The sequence below is a fragment of the Agelaius phoeniceus genome, chromosome 9, assembly GCF_051311805.1.
Source record: "Agelaius phoeniceus isolate bAgePho1 chromosome 9, bAgePho1.hap1, whole genome shotgun sequence".
In the NCBI taxonomy this organism is placed as follows: Eukaryota; Metazoa; Chordata; class Aves; order Passeriformes; family Icteridae; genus Agelaius; species Agelaius phoeniceus.
In genome coordinates, this window is record NC_135273.1 from 7,091,393 (window position 1) to 7,102,658 (window position 11,266).

The window sequence follows — 11,266 nt, forward strand, 5'->3', positions numbered from 1 at the left end:
ACCTGGCTGTAATAACATGGTTTCCTAACAAAGCCAAACAGGATAGGTCAGAGCACTCTCTAATAAACTCTGAAGTCCCTGTTTGGTAAGAGCTTGTTTTGTTTATGTGTTAGGGCAGAGGAGTGAGGATGAATATCTCAGCAGTGAGCAGGAGCTGCAGAGTGCAGAGCTGAGAGGAATCATGAAATTTCCTCAGAAATACAGTTCTGATCCTAAACCTCATGTATTGATGTAGTTACCAGAGAGGAGAGTGGAAAGCAGAGAGGAAGTCTGGCAGCAAAATAGGAGGGGAAAGGATCAGGAGCTATTCTAAGCAGCTGGTGAAGGGCAGGAACAGAGAGGTCCCAGCTGTTAGCCAAAAGGAGCAGCTCCATGCAGCTGGAATGTCTGTCACAGTGCCCATCATCCTGATGAGAACCTGATGACAGGGCAGGAAAATCACAGCTGATGTGGCTCATCAAATGAACTGGAGAGCTCCACAGGATATCTTAATATTAATGGGCAGCCCTCCCACCCAGGAGATGGACAGTCCCTGTCAGGAACACTACAGCAGGAAGGAGAGTAGAATTTCTTTGCAGACCCAAAATCTGAAAGGCAAGTGATTTAACGAGATGTGGGAGGTCATTGCAAAATAAAAGTGGTCAGTAATTTCCTTCAAAGGATCTTCCTTTGAAGACAGAAAATAGAAATGAACATGTGGCCAGGGAAATAAAAGGAGTAGCAGAAATTTTATCAATTATGGGATGTTGATACATTCTGTAATTAAGAGAGTTGTAGTTTGGGTAGAATATAATTTTTTTAGTGGGAAGCATTTCTGTATCAGTCCATGTTAATGACGAAAAGATTGCAAAGAGGTTAAAAAACTATGCAAAAAGAGTTCAGGCAGCATGCAATTTGAAAATTCTTCCACTGGGCACTTGGGAGGCGTAGTGCTGAACAAGAGGAACTGGAAGGACTTGTTTGTGAATGAGAGCTCAGCCTACCCAGGGCTGCTGGCAGGAGGCTGCTCTGTGCTGAGCTCAGGCAGCACCTCAATGCACAGAACACATGCAAAACCTGCACTAAAGATTCTTAAATTGATGTTCAGCCTAGAAAAAAAAAAAAAAAAAAAGTGCAAATATTCCTAGCCTGCCATCCTATTGTATAAAAGCTGCACTGGAGCAGTGGTGGCTCCTCTGAACAGGACATCAAGTCACCTTCAGGACACTGTTGCTCAATCAGTGACTCATGGGCCACAGCTGGGGCTGGGGAGATATGAGAAAGTCTGCATAATGAGTGTCTGCAGTGCATTTCTAAGTCCCACACATGTACCCACACACCTTCCTGAGGACATGCACACAAGCAGGCACACACAGCCTTAATGAGAAGCAAGGCCAAATCTCAGGAGTTCCCTTTATCACCATTTTAACCCAATGATTTCACTGCCATAAACAGATTTTTTTTTAAACATTTTAAACAACAGTTGCTATGTATTGAATTGCTAAGAATTTTACTCACCATTCTCTTATAACACTTGTTATCTCTTTTTCTGGTGGGCAGTACCAGGATACAAAAATGGCTGCTGTTTTCTTTAATGAAAATTGGAGAGATTTATGCTGAAAAAGGAAAGCAATAGAAAATAAATTAAAAACCTATGGGTAACTTGGTGAAGTGGAAGAAATGAGAAGAAAACAGGGGGGCAAAAATTAGTAATATTGGTAGCTGGGAATTAATGGCTAAAAGATACACAGATTTCACAGGGAAATGTCAACATGTATAATTTATGGGCATTGGAATTAAGGAAAAATATTTGATGCATGAAAGAATTAAGAAGATACATTTTTTTTGTCTATCTTTACCAAAACCAGGTGAAGTTCACAGCAGGGAAAAAAAAGAACTCACAGTGATTCTCTGTTCAGACAATTGTTTTAGATCTGATGTAGAAGAACTGTTGGAGCTGGAAATTCAAAAATCACTGGACTTCAGTAACTCATAGCTGAGATTCTTTAAAAAAAAGAAACTATCAAAAAAACTATTGGTATTTTTTTAGAAAAGTTATTGATCTGTAGGAAAAGTCCAGATATATATTTTGAAGGAAACTAATATGATATTAGGTAAAAAATTAGGATGAATGACCTGAGGAATTTCAGACCTGTGGAACTTCAGTCCAGCATCAACCTGAGGCAGAGTAAAGAAATTCTCCACAGGAGAGTTTCTCCAGTCATTCATGAAAGAAAAATTGTGAAGATTAAACTGTATAATTGAATTCACTTACATGACATGACAAATGAACTGACAGCCTTAGAAGATCAACATTTTAAGCCACATGATACTCGGATTTTAGGAAGATCTCTGCCACTTGATATTTTGATTAAGAAAGTAAAATTATAAACACGCAATACTACAACAGTTAAGTAGATTAAAATTAAACGCATGGATTAAGTAGATTAAAAATTGAGTAATTATTGCATTTCAGGCTTTAGTTGGAAGAACGAGAAGGCAGCTCCTGGGTTTACAAACACAATTCTTGCTGCTGTGAACCATCATGTCATATACCATATAATGTCATATACCATTATCAGATCATATCTCAGAGCTTACCACCATCAAGGTGTGATTCTGGTTTTTTAGCTTTTTAGCTTCAGGGGTTTCTTTACTCACTGCTCATGCTGGGCCATCACTGACAAAGGTTTTAGAGGAATCAGTTTCTGGCATTACACTGAATGCCAGCTTTCAGCACTGATATTAACTGGACACGTGCTCAGACTGGAAAAATGCTGACATCTAGGCTAAAGTGTAGTAAAAATGTACAGTTTTTGGATGGAGGATTGTTTTAGGTGTTTGGAGAATTAAATGCTGTCATGCTGCATATCATGTTTGCAGATCTCAGGTGAACATTTGAGGAAGCTGTAACTGCAAAGACCTTTAAAGCCTTGCTAATGTATTAGCAGTGACTTTTGAAGTGCCAAGGAACTTGTTATTCTTTCTTTCCACACATAAAATTGGGAGAATACTGCTTTCCAGCTTTCAGGTCTGCTTTATCCCCTTCAATACTGAAGTTTAAGTTCTCTACCTCCTTTCAGGTCCTTTTGATATGTGATTTCTTTTTTCTCAATTTTTTTCTTGCCTTACCACTGCAACCACACTTCCTATATTCCCTGCACTGGCATTGTCCTTAAACAGAGGATATTTTTGCAGTTCTGTCTTTCCATTGTTTTATTTAAGTATTTTTTATTTTTCAGCAGCTTGGCTCAGCGTTCAGTTAAAATTGTAAATCAATACAAAGGAGGAGAACCCACCCAGAGTTTAACATATATGCTTTGGATATAGGAGTTGTAGGTTAAATTCCTTGTTCTCCCAGCAAATTCTTGCATGGCTTTGAATGTGAGGCATTTAGAGAATTACTTCCACACCCAAGTATTGAACATTACTTTAAATGGTAAAAGAAAGAAAATGAAAAAAAATTACAATAGTATCTTTAGGCCTCATAATGGTTATCATGTACATATTTATCCTTTATTACATATGTGAATACCTGAAAGTACAATATGATTTTTAGTTGTTTATTTGAATGTAATTTTGTTGTTCAGCCCACTCTATACAAGCACAGAAAGAATACAATTTTTCCTAGGCACAGCCCACAGTCAGTGGCTCAGGCACACTGCTTGAGCAGACTATGAAATAACTATCAAATACTCAAAACTGGTGTGCAGAGTACTGAGGAAAATGCTGGTGGTATGGTGGGATAACTCAGGTAGCAGAGTCATTGGCATAATTGTTAAAGACTTAATTTCATCTCCAGCTACTCCCCATGGACTCAATGCAGGGTTCTGGATGAAGGTTCTGACAGTGCTTCAGTACAAATGAGCAAAAACAAGTAAAAATCATCTTGGCATTGGTCAGCCTCCTTTCTGCTTGCTCACCAGTTTTAGGTACAGTGAAGTTCTGCAGGAGGGTACTGGCCTTAATTGAAGCCACAGATTTAATATTAGAGAAATCAATTTTGTAGCAGAGCAAAGATGTGCAGAACCTTTTGCAGATTTTTTTTTTTCCTCCAAAGCACCCAATACAAAGTAGTAACCATGGCAAGGCAGGGCTCACACACATTGTCTGCTCTGGGTAGGAGATTTTTCTGAGTGCCAATTGACCTCTTAAACTGAATCTGAAACAGTGGACTAGGACATTGACCTGAATGACTCAGAATAGTGATGCAAATTATTTTCTTGAGGCATTTAATGTGGGAAGAGCTCCAATAAAAGGTTAGGTAGGTATGTTGGAGGGTGCAGTAAGATTTAAGTTGTTTAGGTCAGTTGCTTAGAACACGAGAACAACCTGAAGAAATTGTAGGATAACAGTGAAGAAAACAAATTTAATAACAAGTCTGGCTTCCTACTGTGCAGAATTTGTTCAGATTTCCTAAATAATAGGGTTCTCACCTTGACCTTACATGGTATTCATACATTCAAGTTTACAGAGGCAATTATGATAATTTAATCTAACTACAAGCATCATAAAAACCCCAAAACAAACCAACAACAAAAGTGATTCAGTTTGGGGAAGTGGCTGTGCCAATTCTGTGTAGCCAGGGAGCCTTCAGCCACGATCTGGTCACTAATCTGTCTTCCCTGGGTGATCTCCACTGTCCATCTCCATGATTAAGCTGCTTTTAAACTTAGTCAGCTCCAAGACCAACACTGCTGTCCTTTTGTTGTCCATTTTTGAAGTGCAGAATAACCCTTGTCAATGACTAGTTCAAGTTCCCCTGGGCACAGCAGTCTAGCAAAAAAAGTCTAATTTTTCACATTCTTCCACAAAACAGCTCTAGAATTCTTCCCCATTTCCATTCTCCCTTTAAATTTTCAGTGCTCCTAATAATGCTGAAATATGTAGCCTGTTTTATCCTCCTTATTCATTTCTGTTGTTACTTGAATGCATTTTCCCTTAAAAATGAAAGAAATCCAGCCACCAGCTGCAAATACTGTCATTTTGTTCTTCCTTTAAAAACAGGGATGTATTGAGTCTCAGATTACCTTAGCCCCACTGAACCCACCCTGTTTTCCTAGCTGCACTGCATTGTCACAGCCCAGAAATTCTCATCCCCTACTGGGATTTCCTGGAATTGAAAAGTTTTAAGCCTCCTAGCTGCTACCCAGGTCCCCGAGTGCTGCTGTTTGCTTTTTGCATGTTCACTCGGCCCACGCCATTCAGCCTGGCTATTTTTAAGCTCTGGAATCCTTGAAATCCTGACCTAGAGCTTGTACAGACACTCACCCCCAAAGCCCAGCGATTTTTCAGCACTTACCACTGTGAATGCAGAAGGGGTTGGTGCTTGGCAGGCTCTGTTCAGCCAGCTCCCTGTCAAATCCTGGTGGCTGCTGGCCTTTTTCACTTGGAATCAGTGCCACGACAGGAGGTGCAGGCCTGCCCACACGGTGTCTAATTACAGGTTTGGGGTGGGTGAGTGAGAGCCTCTGGAAGAGTGATCCCCTCAGTGCTGGCTAGAACAGATGTTGCCTTTCCTTTTCTCTCCTTGTGTGTAATTCAGCAAGGTTTTCCCCTCCTGAAGTTTTGTTAGTTTGAAGACAAGCAGAGTGAGGCTGTTTGAGCCCCTCAGAGGGGTTGTTGTGTGTGACATTGATCCAGCATGGAATTCTGTCCTGAGATACCTGCTTGTTGTGGGCTGGTGGTGCAGGTAGTGACTGACCCTCCACTGCTGGGCAGCTCAGAGAAGGAGCTTTATTTCCTTCCTCTGTGTCCCCCCCAGCAGCCACCAGCTGCCTTTTGGGTAGCTGCCTGGTGAGCATGCCTTGTCAAAGCAAACCCTGGTACATTTTCATGCAATCAAACCTCCTTGTATTTTTAATTTTTTTTTTTTTTTTAATCAAGGGAAGACTAGCTTCTTTTAAAAGAAAGGAATAGGAAAAATAGTAACACAACTTAGGGGTAATACGAGTATCTGAGTTTTTACTAGTGCAGTTCCTCAAGCCCTGTGTACCCACTACCATTTTGTCCTCTTAGGCCATGTGGGATTTACACTTTAGGTGTCTCTGTACCAAGCTCTCTTATCAGCTGGCATACTCTGGATATAACTGGTGTAAACTGACATTATTGTGATCCACCTAGATCAGAGAAACCACAAGCACTTTCATTCAGAGTTGTTCCAGGAGAAGGATAGGGTGATGATAATCATGTCATTCATCTTTTCATGCCTTGTCCATCATGTAAATCCCAGATTCTCTTCTGTGCTCTGCAGATTGTGAGTCACAGCCATGTCAGAACCGAGTTCTTTCAGTTCCTGAGCAGGCCTCAAGTCCCCACAGTGCTGTCTGCAGGATGAGTGCTGCCATAATCACCTGGGTAGGAAGGACTGTCACCCTTAACAGGGAGTGGTGCAAGTGCCTGAGGGCAGGAAGTCGCTTGGGCTGGGTCTGTGGTTCACATAAGGAGCCAATTTGTGGTCCTGAGATATGTGCATTGCCTGAAAGAAGATATTTCAGAAATTACACCCCCAAAAAAATGTTTCTCCATATACTGAATTGTATGTAAGGCAACCAGCCTGCCAGGCATTGGAAAAACTGAGTCAGGAGTGTCCGTCAGTCCCTGTGGCTCATGGCACCTACAGGAGTGTTTGGGTCTGGGTCTGGTTCTTGGTAGAGTGGTGCAAGGCAGTGCCATACATGAAAATAATCATTAGAAGGAACTCTGAGAGGAATGTGGAGGGAGCACTGGCCAGTAAGGGACTGCATCCCATATTTAATTTCTGCTTACACTGACAACGTGTGTGTAATTTCAGATAAGGCAGAAGAGATCCAGCTAATAAGAAATTCTTGACCCTCGAGTCTACCTTCATTGACTGGAAGAGGCAGGTTTGGCAGCAGGCATGGGACACATTAATTGTTGTGCTCAGAACAATGCAGCTCATTAGATAAGTCTGGGATAGGGAGCTGGGGAGCCAAGGAGAAGAGATAAGGAATGTCATGTGCCCTCATGTGCCTCTTGTCAAAATTCTGGCATGGAACTCAAATGCAAAGCAGCCACTGAAACTGGTGCCTCTGTTTATGATGAGACACCTTCAGAATCTGATGGACATCTTTGTGTGGCAATCAGACCCCTTTGAAACATTTTTAAGGGGACCAGAATTTCTGGATATGCTCAAATATTTTGCTGTTCTTTCCTCAGAGTCAGTCTTGGTGTGTGAGTGCTGAAACAGTGCCACTGAGTTTCACTGTCTGTGTATTTCAGAGTATTTTTAATCACGCTGGTGTGATTAAATTAATGTAGGCTACTACAACAAATCAGAATTAATAGAAAAAGTAATTTCTAACCCATATTGTAGGCTTTTGAGGTGTAGCTCCTTTTAGGAGTGGTAATTTTTTCTGGGCCTGTTTCTATGTCTTAAAACAGATTTTAGTAGACAGGAGGAAAAGTCTGGCTTTTGCAGCTGCCTCTGACAATGAGCAAGTGAACACATCCAGTGGTTTTATAAATGTCAGCTTGAGAATTATCAAGGGCAAAAATCCTTTTTGGTAGCAGTGGCATTCACATAGGTAGGAAAAAGAGAATCAAAACACTCACTGAGAATCTTGTTCTCCAAAGGAATCTCAGAAACTGTGTTTCAAGTGCAGCAATATATAAATTACCATGGCTTTCATAGAAGGATAAGTGTATAAAACTGTGAAAGCAACTTTTTTTTGTTCTCATTTCAATTTTAGATTGAAGATGGTTAATGAATGTCTTAGCTTGGGTGGAGGTCATCTGGGAGCAGCTTTGTGTATTCCATCCTCTACAGAATTGCTAGTATGTATAAAAAAGACCACTCAGCTGATTGGAGAATCTTACCTGCAGTATTTGAGTGGCAGAGCCAAGAATAAGAGATGTGCTTCATATTTCTATTGTTTAACTCCAGTGTTTTCTTTCTGGTCAAGTGAAAATCAAATTTTAAATTGAATTGAGACAAACTCAATTTACCTTAGTGTATCCTTTCCAGTATCACACAGCAGCAAATAAAAGAATGTTTTGGAACTTATAAATATTTATGATTTTCCATAATACATGCTGGCTGTTAATTAAATCACTCAAAGCAAGCAAAGCTAATATTAACTATTGGTTTTGTGAGCTGGAGATTTATGGAGTACAGTATTTGAAGCAAATAGCACTAGAAAAGGGAGTTTTAGAGGCAGATGATGCAAGTAACCCAAGGCAGAGGGGATACCTTAGGGACAGCCAGATTTTCTTCACAAGTAATGGGCAGAATTAAAGGGAAGAGGTTCATTATTCTGAATGCTTTATCTCCTATTAATGCTGGAGTATTGAACTTATTTGAACAAATCAGGTGAGATAAAGGGAATAACTATAGATTTGCCTTGGAAATTGAAGGTAGATGCAAATCTTGAATATGCATTTTGATAGAAGCATAGCTCTGAGCAGCTCACCCACAGCCCAGTGGCTCAGAGCAAAGCTAATCCTCTGGAGCTCTGAACATCAACACTTGGCCCCAAGCTTTCCTAGTGTCACAAAAAAAGGAAAAGAACACTGGGATGACAGCACTGCCAGCCTGTATTTTCACATATTGCTTATGCTTCCTGTGTTGCAAGACCCTTGTGGCAGCTGGGAGAGGTTTGTGCTCCTCACACAGCAACGTGGGCGTGCTCTGTTTGTGCAAGGGCTGGTGATGAGGCATGTTCTTTCTGGAAAATTTTTATATCCTTGATATTTGAAGATAAAGGTTATTGGCTCTGTTTTGCCCTGGAAATATGCCACAGGAATAGATTTGGGCATGCTATCAACTTCTGCTCCCTGATTACTGGAAACAGAGCAGCTTAAAGCAGCTTGGAGCACACTTGAAATGACAAAGTCCCTGATACTGTGTAATGACAAAAGGACAATAGGAAAGCCCCAGGTTTTGTAGAGACTCCACCCAGATAGATTTACTGATAGGTCAGAGATAGGCCAGTTGTTTAGTGGCAATTCCAACTGCAGTCAGCTTTGGTTATGGAAGAATAACTCAAATAAATGTTGGGCATGTGTAAAGATTTTTGGTTTTGCTTCTGTCCCAGCAGCCTGTCAAACAACTGTGAGACCCAGGGCCTTCACAAAATACCCTGACTGCATTAAATTCTCAGAAAAATTACCTTCCAAATCTTGGTTTTTTAGATCTTCTGTATGACAGATATTTGAGGATTGGAACATATTGTAGGAAAAAAAAAAAAAACCAAAACAAAGATGAAAGACCAGAAGATCTTGGAAGGCTTATTCCTGCAAATTTTTGGTTATTTTGCAAGGATTTTATCAGTGTATTGTCGTGGACTACAGTAGCATGAAAAAAAATCTAAAAAGTCACATATTAAGATAGGATCAAAAGTAGGAAAAGAGAAACTGCCCAATCTGAATGCTGAAGTCTCTGTCTATTATTCCAGTTAGTTAATTTCTATTGTTGTTATATTAATTCTGGGCTCACAAACATTTAGGAGGGTCATTTTGATAGGCTGTGATTTTGGAAAGAAGAGAAACTACTGTGCTATGCAGCAGAGTATTTTATTTTTGTTATCAGAGAATTCTGACAAAAATGGCCCTTGTTGTCTCCTCAGCACACCTGCACATATGCCTTTATGACAAATGTGTTTTCTTCCAAAATTGTTTTTCTGTCACATATAAAGTACATAAAGATAATGTGAGTGGACCAGATAGTTCATATTTTGGATTGCTAATTGTTGCTGTCCCCTTTTCCAGAAAAGGCTTGAGAGGTTTGTGTAGTTGTTTTATGTTACCCCATTGTCAAAAGAGTGCCATGAGAGAGCAAAGTGGCTGAGGCTGAAAGCTTCATAATGGCTTTCTTATCAATTTACCTTTGGCATAATTTTTGTAGTGAACACATGTTTAAGGAGTATAAAATTAAATTTGTATTGTAATTCTGAAGCACTTATAATTTGGCACAATATTTAAATGATGTGAAAGACAGAATGCAAATCATAGTATGTCCTTTAAATCCCTGCAGAAATGAGGCATATTTGATATTAAAAAGCACTACCTTTCCACATGACAGCCAAACATATGGAGTGGTGTGTCTCACTCGACATTTTAAAGATTCAATTTAAATTGTTCTGAAAAGATAGCTTACCTTATTTTAAAGATATGAAAGAATTGCCTGTCCAGAGATTTGTCAAAGGCAGGTTTTCTCATGAAATATCAAACCCTTGCATTATTTGGACTAGCACCATTAATATGAAGAGATAGTATCCAAAAATTTCATAGTAGGAAGAATTTAAAATTTTTATAGACAAGAAAAAAGGAGGGAGATTATTTGCCACCAGCAACACACAGGTGCTGTCAGTGTGGGTTTTTTCACCTTTATTTCATAAAAATAAATCTCTCCTATTCTGTCTAAAAATATATTAGCAAAAGAAGGGCAGTGTTGATGTCTACTATACCGAAGAATAAAAACTAACTCAAGAAATAGCATATGACAAGACAAGGGGAAGAAATTAATGCAATGTTCTAGTTTTAGCTGAAAAAGTTGAGTGAGAAAATGCAGTTTTAAGTGGTCTAATCAGCTGTACAACATTGTCAGCAGCCTGAATGGACTGTCACAGTTTGTCCAACCCTGTAATGTCAGAACACAGAAATCTATAGCTTAAAATTAAGCAAAATGAAACTTGTATTCTTGAAAGAATATGATTTATTATTCATAAAAACCTCAAATGAGTTTTTAGAATTGCAAAAGGAGCACAGTCGAGTATGGAGGTAGGAGAGGATGGGCTTTAAAGAAGCCCTGAGTCCAACAGGACTTTGTTTCCTTCCTGTGAGGAGTGATGCCTTACATGGCACTGATCACACTCCTGTTTGTGCCATAAAACCCAGGTTTTTGTGATCCTGAGGAAAATATTTACATTTATTTTGCTTCAGTTCCTGACTGTAAGAAAGGCAATAGAATAGAGTCTCCTTAATTTGTGCAACTCTGGGGCAGAGAGCCATGCATGGTTTATGGAGGATGTTCAAGATGTTGTAATTACCAGTTACAGATATTTCCAAACTGTGTAGAAGTACCTGGGGCTTTTTTATATCTCCAGGGGAGCACAGGAGAGGGAAGCCCCTTCTTGCTCAAGAAGGGAATCTTGCCAAGAAGTTTCCTTAAAGGGAAAAGAAGGATGAATTTCCTGCTGAAGGTGGTTTCTGGTCCCACCCTGCTCGTGGGGAGATGATAAATAAAGGGTACTTTTGAGAAGGCAGACACCTGATTTATCAAATATCCTGAGCAAGCTCCTTCAGCAAACTGCACAGGAGGTGACAG